At 40.5% G+C, this 14469-nt stretch overlaps 2 long non-coding RNA genes across 2 annotated transcripts; one reads left to right on the forward strand and one right to left on the reverse strand.

Moving 5' to 3' along the window:
- Window positions 1-681: 681 nt before the first annotated feature.
- Window positions 682-4991, reverse strand: LOC117221561 (uncharacterized). Its single transcript, XR_004490530.2, has 2 exons — window positions 4313-4991; window positions 682-1315 (listed from the first exon to the last, which is right to left on the reverse strand). It is a non-coding gene; the product is annotated as an uncharacterized LOC117221561 (long non-coding RNA).
- A 960-nt stretch (window positions 4992-5951) lies between these two features.
- LOC143258789 (uncharacterized) lies at window positions 5952-13514 on the forward strand. The gene is made up of 3 exons (XR_013032654.1): window positions 5952-7262; window positions 10465-10711; window positions 11415-13514. It is a non-coding gene; the product is annotated as an uncharacterized LOC143258789 (long non-coding RNA).
- The last annotated feature ends 955 nt before the right edge of the window (window positions 13515-14469 follow it).

The following is a 14469-nucleotide window of genomic DNA, read 5'->3' on the forward strand; positions in this document are numbered from 1 at the left end:
CCCTTTCGCGTCGTCGCGCGGCCACATAATTATAACGTAACCATAAACGTCCCCGTGTTGCGTATGCGAGCATTCACAACGGTTATTCAGGGACGGAGTTCGGTCTCCGTCGGGGAAAACATTGCCAACGGAGCGTATAAACAAACATGGCGGACCCCGAAGCGTTTCGCAATGTCAAATAGATTGTAAATCGTTAGAACGCGACGACGTAAAAATGCCGGTCGATTAGGAACAGTATGCGTACGCGGTAAATTCTCCCTGATCGACGCTCTCGGCTTAAAAACGAAAATGGACAATTCGGGAAGCAGAGGTAATTTAAACGGCAAATCTGAGAGTACTGAGTCGCGATTAATCGAGCCTCGCGGCTCGTTTTTATAGTTATTGACAATGGGTAACTATAAGAATCGTATTTTCTCATCCCAAATTGTCCATTCTTGTGTACAATCTGAGCGTCTATTAGGGGCAATTTATTGTACAGAGTCGAAGCAATTTTCACACTTTTCTCGATATTTAAACAAAAACTTAATGGAACATTTTATCTAAATATTTCTACCTTAGAAATAATAGAAAATAGAAATATGCGAATATAGTTTTTTCTTCTGACGATCGTTCAAACATCGGTGAAAATTATTATTATTTTATTATATATATAGTATATATATTATTATTTTATTATATATATTATATATTTTATTATTTTATTATATATATTATATATTTTATTATTTTATTATATATATTATTATTTTATTATTATAAATAATTGCTCACAGCGCAGTTCACAATTTCAGATAGATAAATTTTAATTTTTACAGACGTTGACAATCGGTGAATCGTCCACTTTTGTGCACACTCGTAGCGTCAATTAGGGAGAATTGACTGTAAATTGGCAACCGCGAAAGAAACTTTCCCGTGATAACGCTTCGGTCGCGAGATACGAAGCGACGAACCAACAGTTTCACCAGTGAAGTCATTTTCCTCGGTAATAAATAATTCATCGAACAGCGAGATTACAGATTCTCTCAAGCAAATTGCTAATTTTCTAAACAAAGCTCCCCGAGACGATCTTTCCTTACGGGAAAGAGACGCGGCGAGATCGCAGCGGACGCGGCCGCGGCGCGGCCTGCAGGTGCACGCTGCGAAATTAGGGTTCGCATTATGCGTGCATCCGACAATAAGCGGCAACAATGACGAGCAGGTACCGCGCTGTTACCGCAACCGGCGTCGTCGTTCGAGGTAATCTCTGCCATCCCGCAAGTTCGCTGCACATTTAACAGTCATCGTGTAGTCATCCGACCATTATGTCACTCGAATCCTACGAGAATAAACCTAGGCTAGAGGTTCTCAAACTTTTCGACCGACGCACAGCGATGCGAGCAATGGAAACAGAATCAAAAGCCAATATTTTCATTTTCTTGTAACGCAATCGTAATCTGGAGTTCATACGTAAACAATTAAGGAACAAAACGAAAATGTTCCGAACAAAAATTAGTCGATACACAGTCTCTAAAAGATTACAATACTAAATGTTGATAAAAGATTTTTTTATTCAGCAAAGAAACAAAATCGTTGCAATTATTTTTAACGCTAGATTTGCGGACTATAAAAAGCAGCTGTTTTATATTAGTTTATAAAAATAGCAATTGTATATTAACAACAATATATACAACAGCAATTGTATATTAACAACAATATATGCAACAACAATTGTATATATTGTAACATTTGTCGTAAGTAACATATAAATTTAAAAAATCAGTGTCCCGTCATTTTGACGGGTTCCGTAAATCTAGCGTTAACATAACTGTATATTATTTATGTACAAATCAATTCGTCTATGTGTTCCCTTTAAAAAATTATTAACGTACCTGGGCCGAAAATTGATTAGTTTAGAAGTTACGATTATTGTCTCGCATGCCAATGGGATCGCATCGCCGCGCGTCGTCGCGTATTTTAGTAAATGCGAAAGGTCCGCCGAGTTGATGCGACTGCTTCGATCGCTCGATATTAGTCGAAGACCGAAATCTAATCGCTCGTTTTCATTTTTGAAATCGGCCGAGAGCCGCGCTTGCGCGATCTAACGACGGTTTCCTTTATACAGAGGGTCCCAAAAATATCTCGCAATCCGAAAGTATGGGATTCCTGAGGTGATTCGAAGCAACTTTTTCCTTAGCGAAAATGCAATCCGCGGCTTCGTTTACGAGTTATTAACGAAAAACAGTGACCAATCAGAGGTGTGATCATTTGGCGCGAGACGCCCGAGCCAATAAGCGGAACTGGACTCCGTGCGCTCGTTGGCTGGGCCGCCGCGCGCTCCAACCGAGCTCGCCTCTTATTGGTCAGCGTTTTTCGTTAATAACTCGTAAACGAAGCCTCGGAGAACATTTTCGCAAAGGAAAAAGTTGCTTCAAATGACCTCAGGAACCTTCCATTTCCGGATTGCGAGACATTTTCGGGACACCCTGTATTTTCCGGCCTTGTTTAAGAGTCAAGCATCAACTGAATTCGCGAACGCAATTGTAATTTATCGTCGCGATGGTTCGATCGACGAGCCAACGTACGGATAATTTGCCGAAATCGAATGTCCTTAAAAATATCGTATACGGCAGCGTTTCACTTTCCAAATCGATCGATCGATCCGGCGCGGCCCGTCGTGTTCTCCGCGTATCCACGGATTTACTGCGACTCTGATCCATGAAATGATCGCTGGAATCCAAGCGATTTCAGTGGTCTACGTTTCAAAGAGCAACAACTCTGCAGAAATTGCGTAAACGGGTCAAGGTGGCCCCGATAAATCGTGATTGATTTTTAATCTCAGCTATGTTCTCTTTCATCCTTTTCCTAGTTACGCCAGGAACGCCTGTCACGCAGATAAATGGTCTCGAATTCAACAAGGATCTCCGTCGACCGATTCCACGCGATCGGTAAATCAATTTATTATTAGACGTTTTGCGCAATAGAGAGCTGTGGAGCCCGTCTCTTCCGTGTTATTCGAATTCTTTTATTGATTCTTTATTCGAGAATATCGGGATTTAACCTTGAAATCGTAAGGTAGAAACACGTACGCGCCACGTTTTTCTGTTGTATACTCAACAATTCATTGGTACACGGGATTAATAAGTTAGCTGTGGCGCCCTCCTTTCTGAGCATGCATCTACACAGGGTGTCCCAAAATTATTGTACAAGCGAGAGATGAGGGGTTCCTGAAGTAATTTGAAGTAACTTTTTCCTTAGCGAAAATACAATCCGCGGCTTCGTTTACGAGTTATTAACGAAAGACTTTATGTCTCGACGAGGTGATTCCTGAGATCATTTGGAGCAACCTTTTCCTTTGCGAAAATGTCCTACGAGGCTTTGTTTAAGAGTTATTAACGAAAAAGCAGTGACCAATGAGAGGTGAGATATGCTAGCGCGAGGCGGCCGAGCCAATGAGCGAAACTGAGCCCCGACCGCTCATTGGCTCGGTCGCTTCGCGCCAGCTAATCTCGCCTCTATTTTGTAAAAGTAATAAAATCTAATATTTTATAGCGCGTAATCTTCTAAAAATGAATCTCATTATTTTTTATAAGTTTAATATTGATAATTTTTTGACGTACGAGTAACAGCAATCGCAGGTTTTAATTCATTTATCGACTTCTGATATTCGGAAACTTATGAAACCGTCGAGTCTTACGAAGTACTCGTAATAGACAGCTGCGAACGCTGATTCGTAAGGCATTTATATTTTGATAATTGATAATAAGCGTTATTGTTAGATAAAGTTATCATTACTTTGGTTAAAGATCGACGTACGCTGTCGCTATCATCTATCCTCAAATATTATTTACTAACAATATTTGTCGCATAGTTGTTTACCATGCATGTACATTACTGCGATGCTTTATTTATTTTTACTGCTTTACCGAACCATAACCTATACAGTGCAGTTCTCGATGAACCGGGGCGAGCACGCTCGATCGTAGAGCACCTATGCCTAATTTGCAAAATGCTGCAGTGAGAATATCTTGATCCTAGGAATTGTAGCTGTGTGCGTACATTTAAGAGAAAATAGGTTATGTCAACCTTGACACACAGTAATCGAAACGTTCGCGGTACATATTTGACTCGCGGTAACAGATACATAATCGCAGTAATATATGCACACTTATGGTTTCTTTATACTGCGCTTTTTCAATAAAATTTGTGCTTTCGGAGATCGAATATTTTGACAAAAATAAATATTCAAGTTAAATAATAATAAGTATTGCTCGAGTTGTCAATCTATTGCCGTAAAAGGTCTTATTTTCTCTATCAAAGTAATACTTGCACTTACCCTGAAGCTGTCCGTGCATTTATAGTTGTGTCAGAGTTCGGACACGAGGGGCACGGCCAGCCGCTTCCGTGTACAGGTGTGTTGAGCAGGTTGGTATCGGTCCGGCCGATCGCGAAAACATCCGTACATTTGCAACCGACAAAGATCATCGTAACTCTTTCGGGGAAGCGCCTAAGCATCCGGCAACGATTACGTCAACCGGAACGGATTCCACACCTCTCGATCTCGGATCGCCGGCCGGTCGTTACGACGACGAGGGGGATCACAGCGATTTTTCCACTTCCTTTTTCGGACGCGCCACGATGCTCGCTTCCGGCTCGAGCACTCCCATTCATGCCGACACGATTTTCCGATACGGCGCGCGTGCACGCAATTTCCATGGAGGTCGTCATTTTTTTGCCGCGCGTCGCATCGGTGGTCCGGCGACGGCGCGGCGCACCAGAGGGCCGGATCGAAGATTTTAGTGACTTTTTGACAAAAACCTAATTTTTTCATATCGATGTCCAGTCAATTTTTATTGCTTGTTAAATGTCCATTACCCTCGAACGTGGAAATATTAATAAAAATGATCATAAATTGTAGTAGATACGACAATTTAAAGTTGAACATTTTGAGCGCTACATTTGACGCCAAAAAATGTGCCTCTTTTCCGCGCAATGTCCCGATGAACCTAATTAATTTTTTCCTTTGCTTTCTTTTTTAACATTAGGAGGCAATATTTCTCGTTAGGAAACAGTAGCTTGAATTAAGATTATCGTATCCTATATATGAAAAATATAATGTTTAATAAAATACAAAGAGTGTAAAAATTCTTTACATTCGACAAGGAATATCTTTTGACACCCAAGAACTCACAGTTTCGGACAAACGGTATATTTTCAGGATACTTTCTTCTACGTAATTCTTTAAAAGTTACATACCAAGACGAACCAGATTGTAAATTATTACGTTTTAAAGATATCAAGGTTACGTTACTTTGAGGTTAGAGATATTGGAGATAATCTCTCTGTGTTCCAGTCGGTATATATTACACCCACACTGGTTACGAGGACCAACTAGTAATTCCAGGTACGTTAGTATTGTAATGTTACAAATAGTTTGTAATATTATATATATAACATTATATCTATAGTTGAAAATAACTATTTTTTAAATATTTTTGGTGAAAATTCCATTGCAATATCTTTGATGGTTCAAAAGTTATAACAGAATGTCACTGAATTTCTCGATCCAGCCCACTATGCGGCGCACCAATCATCGCCATTTGACCCGGAAAGGCGGCCAAATTCGAATTTCGAAAAGTTCGCACGTTCCAAAAACTCGTTATTTCCCTAGATAGTAAAATATACGGAGAACAATCTAGCAACCTTTTTTCCGTTTTTAGACAACTCTGACAGAAGTGACACGTGCTTTTAAAGTTTCAAGATCTTCTGACAATGTAAAAGTTACATTCAGTCTGTAATTATGCGCATCATTGTAACTTTACGAAGATAAAATAATAAAAATTCGAAGCTACTAGTGTTTTAAATTAATTATTGCATAGAGCAATAATATATAAGTTCGTTGTTTTTCATTGTATTTATAAACTGTTCAAAGTTGTTCGAACGAGGCTTGTTTTATACGAAAGCTGTTTCAATTGTTATTCGAACCCCTTGCCGTGCAAGCACGTTTCCAGCCGTGCGAAACGAGATCCAGCCGTATCGCGAGAACCTTCGGAAGACCACAATTTTGTTCGCTCCTTTCCGCTTCGCCGATTGGGCTGCTTTTATTGTTACGTGCCAGGGCCGCGAGCCGCGAGCTGCGCCGCGCGGCTGGTCGTGTTCGCGAGAAAAAACGGTAGCCGACGGTTTGGCAGGTGTGCACACGCGAAATCGGATATGATTAATCTGAAATTAGCTGTCACGGGTGAAGCTATTCGCGCCGGAATTTCGCAGCGCCGCTGCGTTTATAACTGTCATTGGTCACGAAGAATAACAAATAAATTGTATAAGTAAAAAATAAATACAACATTATTAGTAAATAATAATATAACAATATAATATAATAATAATAATAAAATAAATGATGAATAATAAATATAAATATAATATAACAATAATAATTAAATAAATAATGTATAATAAATATAAATATAGTATAATATAATAATAAAATAAATAACGAATAATAGATATAAATATAAATATAATAATAATAGTAAAATAAATAATGAATAATAAATATAAATATAGTATAATATAATAATAAAATAAATAACGAATAATACATATAAATATGTGAACTGCACAGCTGATCTGTATCCTGTATCATCTCTGGTCTGTATCAGCCTGTCTCCAGGCAGGCTATTGCAACGTTCACTTTCACTGCATTATCAGTAAACATTGATCGCATATCAATAATATCTGCGGACTAACTTTCCTGGGTTAATATGTATGGCCCTGAAAAGAGCCAATTTTTTAATGCTGCGCGTTCAAAGTTCGTATTGTTAACAACACGTACTGCGTACGAACTGCAGAAGATTGGCACGATGGTTGACAATGTTTCGTTCTCCTACGAGCGAGTTTCAACTATTTTCCATCGAACGGGAACATTGTCGGCCATTCTGCAGTTCGTCCTGAGTATTAATATGAAAAGGACGTCGCGAGAGAATTTTCTTAATTATTCTTATACGGTGCGATCAATTTGTTTACTCCAAGGATGCTGCAAAGGGTTCAGGAGAACATTACGAAATGTGTCAACGCGGTGCGTGTTGTTAAAAATCGGCTCTTTTCGGGGCCATACATATTAATCCAGGAAAGTTCATAATAAGTGATCAGTGTGTAGTGATAATGTAGTAAAGGTGATCGTTGGAATAGCCTGCCTGGAAACATCCTTCTGTTCGTCGCCGTCGGATACAGATCAGCTATGCAGTTCATCATACATTGTACGAGGTCGATTTACAACTAAATGGGTGAGTTTCTCATTGATATTCTTCATATTTCTCTAACAAACATATCCCTTACGACGTTTAACGCGATTATTATTTATTAAATTAGCTTTGCGAATCGTTCGTTAAATTGTGTTCGGACACAAAATTATTTAAATTAAAATTTAATAAATTAACATTTACGAACTTTGTTAATCTTCACTGTACACCTTGCATACAAATTACATATCGTACACGTGAGGTGTCATGCACACCAGAAAATTAAAACGACTATCATACTTATTATTTCGGGTCCGAAAAATTAGTAAATATTCTTCAGACATTCTAAAATAAGGATGAACAGTATTTTTCATAAAATTATCACTGCCACGTGGTAAAAAAAATATCAAAAGTTCATGCTCCGAGACTTGTTCATTGATTTGAACGCGGCACAGAGTCCCCCTTCAGCTGTCAAACTCAGTGGTAGGAGCACATGGCACTCGATCGACCGACCACGTTGTGTTTCGCGCCATTACGTCTCATTGGTCGGTGTTTTTCATTAATAACTCGTAAACAAAGCCGCAGATTGGATTTCCGCAAAGGAAAAAGTTACTTAGAATGATCTCAGCTACCCCACATTTCCGTAATGCGAGACATTTTTGGGACAACCTGTATATCGATTGTTCGAATTGACGATCGATCTGAATTGTTCGCGGTCGAATAAGGAAAAGGCAGGCATGTATCGTGCGCTCGGACGTTGTCTATCACGTTTCCCCAGGCACCTCGAAATCCTGGCTGCCGGTGAAAGAATCCGAGGATCTCCGACGACGCCTGGAGGTCGTTGTACGCGATCGCGCCGAACCTACTTTCGAGAACCTAATCTCGCGGGGGGCTCGATCGCGATGACGCATTCGATTACAGGACAACGAAATCGGAAGGATACCATCGGAATACCGCGCCGTTGACGTTCGCGGGAGATTTCACGATTTCCTTGAAACGCGTCCGTATCGAAAGGAGGCCATGTGATCGTCGAAATAGTTTTGAAAGCGAATCATCGGAATATCCGGAATATCATCGTTATAATAGCATTGTCATTCCTAGGCTGTAAATTTCTCTGGACCATCGCGGAGAATTTCGTCGATGGACTCGGGTTGATCACAGAACCGAGATCGTGAACAATTCTTTATCCTCCGACTGCGAAATGTGTCAAGGAAATTCGACTGCTTGTTTATTTAAACTTAACTTATTTTAATTTAATTTATTCGATTTAATTTATTCAATTTGATCCGATTCAGTTCAATTCAATTCAATTCAATTCCGATTCAATCCCAATTCAATTCCGATTCAATTCCAATTCAATTCCGATTCAATTCAATTCAATTTAGTTCAATTTAATTTAATTCATGATAATTCAGTTCAATTTAATGTAATTTAATTCGTGATAATTCAATTCAATTAATTTAATTTATGATAATTCAATTCAATATATTCAATTTAATTTAATTTATGATAATTCAATTCAATATATGCAATTTAATGTAATTAATTTTACTCAATTGAATTCAGTTCAATTTAATTCAATTAATTCAATTTAATTTAATTTATTTATGTACACAGCTAAACACCCATGTTGACAATAACAAAAACAAAGCACAATTTTCATTGAATAACGGAGAATCAGTGAACCAGGCACACGGTAATTATAAAGGCTCGTTCGAAACCTAGTAAAATATATTAATCTTATCTGTCTCCGTGCACTGTTGTTTTCAACAATGCGATTCATACTTTCGCTGGCGCTACGATTTAATTATGAATTATTTTAGACAGTCTCTCGCGCAGCCACGAGCGTTGCGAAACGTTAATGGCTACGAGTTGCAGTCGAAGGCACTGTTTTATTCTCAGACAGAGAAATCGGTATGGGACGGCTTCGAGGAAACCCGTGAGAGTCTATAGAAATAAAGTTGAGCATTGTCGGGCCAAGTGTGATTAACGACACGCGTTTATTAGCAACGGTGTCAGCCGGCGCCGCGAACTGTGTCAGAATATTCGGCTAGCCGCAAGAATGCGGCGCCTCTCTGGAACGCAAGGTTCTCCCGCCCATAGAACGATATCTCCTCGGTTGATTAACGAATGTCAAAGTTCAGGATTACGCCGGGAACGTCGCGTCGTATCGGCCCGGCGCACAGCGACGCGATCTTATTAGGCATATCGGGACAATAATCATAATTTCTAAACTAATTAATTTTTTACCTAAATACGTTAATCATTTTTTCACCATTGATCATTGATCATTGACCTTGACATAACCTTGATATAATTGTACATAATGCATTAATATTGCATAACAGATTTTTATATGCCTTGACATAATTTCTTGTTATTAATTATCCGCTTACATTGAAATATTTGTTGCTTGTTTATGTATTATGTTCACATATGTGCCAGTTATGTATGTATTACGGTAGAATGCGTGTTACCCGACACATAATAATTCTTAATAAAATATGTTTCGAATAAAACTTAGTCAGTTCACAGTTTCCAAAAAGATTACAATACTAAATATTGATAAAAGATTTATTTTATTCAACAAGAAAACAAAATCGTTGCAATTCTTTTTAACATAACTGTTTATAATTTATGTACAAATCGATACGTCCTTGTATTGCCTTCAAAAAATTATTAACGTACCTGGGTCGAAAATGAATTAGTTTAGAGGTTATGATTGTTATCCCGAACGCCAATGAGATCGCATCGCTATGCGGCGCTATGCGAGCCGAATTCATCAATAATGCGCCCACTCGTTCCACGCCGGGATGCAATTATATCTCTCTTTGCTTGTGATTATATCGTTTCTGTATCTTCGTTTCTTTCTTTTTCACTTTTTTTTCTTCTTTTTATAACCAAAAAATTCCTCGGTCGGCCTCCGAAGGTTGTCGGCGAATAACAGCCGATAAATTATCATGAAACGAAACCACGTAGCGTCGCGCAAACAATTTATTTATCGGCCCGTTCATCGCGCCCGCGACGAAACCGTGCGGCCTGTTGCCGATTCGATTGCCATTAAATATACAATTCTTCACCTACGAACCGCCGCCATAACCTTTTACCGCGGCGCACGTGCGCGCCTGAATCCGCGGGCCCGTGTCTCCCGGCTCTATGTAAATGCAAAAGCGAACGTAAAAAACCATTAAATCAATTTAATTTAACGATCCTGAAATTGGCTGCAACGTTGCTTCCTTCTGATAAGGCGAACCGTGATTTATCGTCGATTCGATCGCAACCTGACGCCTCGATGTCGTAGCACCGGCATCCACCGTTCCTGTTTGTTGCTGTGTGTAAAGATCGGTTCAACGTTTCACGAATCCAGAGGGCGAACGGAGCTGCGTTATCCCGGACACATGATTAATTTTGTTCGACGTTAGGCACTAATGTATTCAGCCGTATTTGTACTTTGATACCTCGGACATCATCTACCGACGACTTGTTTTCGGAAGGTAACAATATTATTTAATCAATGTCGCCTCTTTCGACGAGTGTACTCGTCGTGGCACGATATGTTCGCGGTTCATCGTCACGAGTATACTCGTCGTAACAGAAAATGTTGCCATGTCTTCACGACGAGAATACTCGTCGCAACACAAAATGTTGTCATTTCTTCGTGACGAGTATACTCGTCAAACACGAAATGTCCGCATTTCCTCATGACGAGTATACTCGTCGTAACAGGAAATATTACTATTTCCTTATGACGAGTATACTCGTCGTAACAGAAAATGTTGCCATGTCTTGATGAGTATACTCGTCGTAACAGAAAATGTTGCCATGTCTTCACGACGAGAATACTCGTCGCAACACAAAATGTTGTCATTTCTTCGTGACGAGTATACTCGTAACAGAAAATGTTGCCATTTCCTCATGACGAGTATACTCGTCGTAACAAAAAATGTTACCATTTCCTCGTGACGAGCATACTCGTCAAACACAAAATGTCCGCATTTCTTTGTGACGAGTATACTCGTCGTAATAGGAAATATTGTCATTTCCGTATGACGAGTATACTCGCCAAAAACCACAAACTGATTAAAAAGAACTTCGACATTCCTTCTTCAATCCGCATTTATGAAAATGTTGTATCTAAACAAAATACGAAGAAAATCAAACATGTACGGCATAATTACAGTAACACTTTCCAAACAGAATACAGCGGCCAACTGGTTAATCGACGAACCAGTCGCTAAACGACCATCACAAGCACCGGACAAGCCGTCAGATTTTCGATGTCTCGTTTCGCAATTCTCTAGTGAAAACACGGGGAAGCTGATTCGCTCGTGTTTAATAAGCAAAAAACGCGAGATACCTGGGCGAGTATAATCTGGCCGTTCTACGTGGTCCAAATACCGGCGGACCGTCTGAAAAGAAAAACAATAATGTACAACAGGGAAACGGTCTACGCTCGCACACAGGAAACAAACGCTCGGCGCACGAGGAAGTAGAATTAGCTGTCGGACGCGGACGGCCAGTAGAATAAGCTGCCGGTTTCCATCGCTGTCGCTGATTGCATTCGGCACAGTCTCGCCTCAAGGTAAAACGCGAAGGCCGTTAGCGAATTCAACCGTTTCGGTAGATACGAAATAAGCCCACGGAATTCCATCGGAATTGTTGCCGGCCCCTCACGGGGCAATAAATAATCGATTTCCTGGCGATCGTTCGGATAACGTTAGATCTCCGCGATCATTCTCGATTGTACGCCTACCAACGTGTTATTAACGGTTCGCCGGTCGCTGGAAGAGGATGATCGATATCCGGCCGATTCCCATTACAGCCGGGCAGAAATTTTTGCATATTCTAAATACTGCTTTTAGCTTCATACGCCGGTCGAAGAGATTAGCGAAAGAATTCGTCTCGTTCGTTGCTGGAACGATTTGAAAAAAAGAAATAAAAAAGATAGAGAAAAAAAGGAAAAGAAATACGCAACCCGGCATTTTAAGTATTCTAATCGTCGATGGAAGTTTCCGATCGGACGGGCGTCCGACTCTCTGTTTCCAAGTTTCATTTCCTTGGCGTCACAGCGCGGCCCGGCCCGACCCGGCCCGGCGCGACGCGGCGTTTCCACGGACACGTGTCGCGGGGCCGTAGGGCCCGATTATGAAGGCGTCACCGTTCTCTCCAACGGTTCTACCGAACGGTCTTGTACACGCGGTTGCGATAAATTGCCGCGACCGTATTCGGAATCCGAAAGTACGGGAGAGCTGGCCCGGAACGTCCCGCGTAAAAACCTACGCGAATCATCTTCACGGCGCTGTACGCCGAATTCAGGAAATTCCACGGCTCTGCTGCTCTTGTCGTGGGACGGTCGTAAAATTGAGCGACGTCGCGTGGATGAAATTTTAATTCGAGTCTCGGCCGGCCTGTAATCGTTTCCTTGATGAACCTCGGCGCGCATAATTTCGGCCGGCGCCTTCGCGAATTAGTCCCGATCCACCGGATTGGATCTTCTGACAACCGGTTGAACGTCTGTTCAACGTCTTCGCGGTGTCTCCGGTTTAACCCTTTCGCGCCGAGCGTCGTATATATCGTCGCATCCACTCGACGACCTGTGGGTACGGGCGCCGCATACAGGGTGTCTCGAAAATGTCTCGCAATCCGGAAATGGGAGGTTCCTGAGATCATTTGAAGCAACTTTTTCCTTTGCGAAAATGTTCTCCGAGGCTTCGTTTACGAGTTATTAACGAAAAACACTGGCCAATAAGAGGCGAGCTCGACCGGCGCGTGGCGGCCCAGCCAACGAGCGCACGGAGCCCAGTTCCGCTCATTGGCTCGGCTGTCATGCGCCAAATGATCTCGCCTCTGATTGGTCACTGTTTTTCGTTAATAACTCGTAAACGAAGCCGCGGATCGCATTTTCGCTAAGGAAAAAGTTGCTTCAAATCACCTCAGGAATCCACTACTTTCGGATTACGAGACATTTTTGGGACAGTCTGTATATGCGGCATCGAAATTAAGTGTATACAGAAGACGCGGATGTATAATTTGTAGGAAAAATAATAAAAGAACGGATTCGCGGTGCAAGTGCAAAGATTGCGATTTTGGCCTTTGTATAGATCCTTGCTTTCAACTATATCGCATAGAATTATATTGTTAGTTTTTACATATTATTATCTTTTAATAATTTTCGCCTCGTTATTAATTATATTAAACATTTAATCGTTAGGCTTTGTAATTATATGAATACCTATGTTACCTATAATTTTGTAAGTCTTTTTAAATTAAAAATGCAAATACATTTGTTACATTGGAGCAACGATTGTTTCATTCGGCATTGTTATTATTTAAGACTTGGAACAACATATATACAGAAACCACGCGCACTGTGCATATTTCTGGAGCTAGTTTCCGTTCAGTGACGGTTGTACTTCGGCGGATGGAGCTGCCGTAGGGAAAGGGTTAATCGTGACCGCTGTATCTTGTGTGCCTTCGATCGGCGGCGATCGCGGTATCGATCGCGGCGAAATTCGATTTTTCTGTCGATGATCGATCAAAGATATTCCAGATAGAGGAATCTGAAACCGTGGAAGGCTCGAAAAGCCAGCGATCGTCTGCGGTGCCGACTCGGTACGCAGGCAAACCGATCGTCCTCGTACCTTTTTCTAGATTTGCTGGAACCGATTCGTAGGTAATTACGGACGGTGAGTCACGCCAGGGAGAAACTGCATGCGAAACTGTAGGCATTTCTAATCCTGTTGTCTCTCGAGATTGCTGACACCATTAGCGTAACCTTATTAATCCTGACCGTATAGGTACCCATGTGCATGCGCACCCGCAAGGCTGCTCGCAAGGACGTCGTGCGCGAGCTTGATCCGTAAATACATCTGCGAATCTTGAATAAATTCTTGAAACACGGTGATATTCTACTTCTAATGAAATTGGCCACGCTGCTCGGCGTCGACTCGAGAAACTTCAGACGATTCCGAAAAATATTTTATTTGTTTTATTTTATTCTGTTTGATTTAATTTATTTGATTTAAACCAGTTCTATTCAATTTAATTTATCTTATTCGAATCAATTCGATTTCATTCAGTTTCATTCAATTTTATTCGATTTTACTCAATTTTATTCAATTCCATTCAATTCCATTCAAATTTATTCAATTTAATTACATTTAATTCAATTTAATTCCATTTAATTCAATTTAATTTCATGTAATTCCATTTAATTCAATTCAATTCCATGTAATTCCATGTAATTCAATTT

This window comes from Megalopta genalis, chromosome 1 (assembly GCF_051020955.1).
Source record: "Megalopta genalis isolate 19385.01 chromosome 1, iyMegGena1_principal, whole genome shotgun sequence".
Lineage (NCBI taxonomy): Eukaryota > Metazoa > Arthropoda > Insecta > Hymenoptera > Halictidae > Megalopta > Megalopta genalis.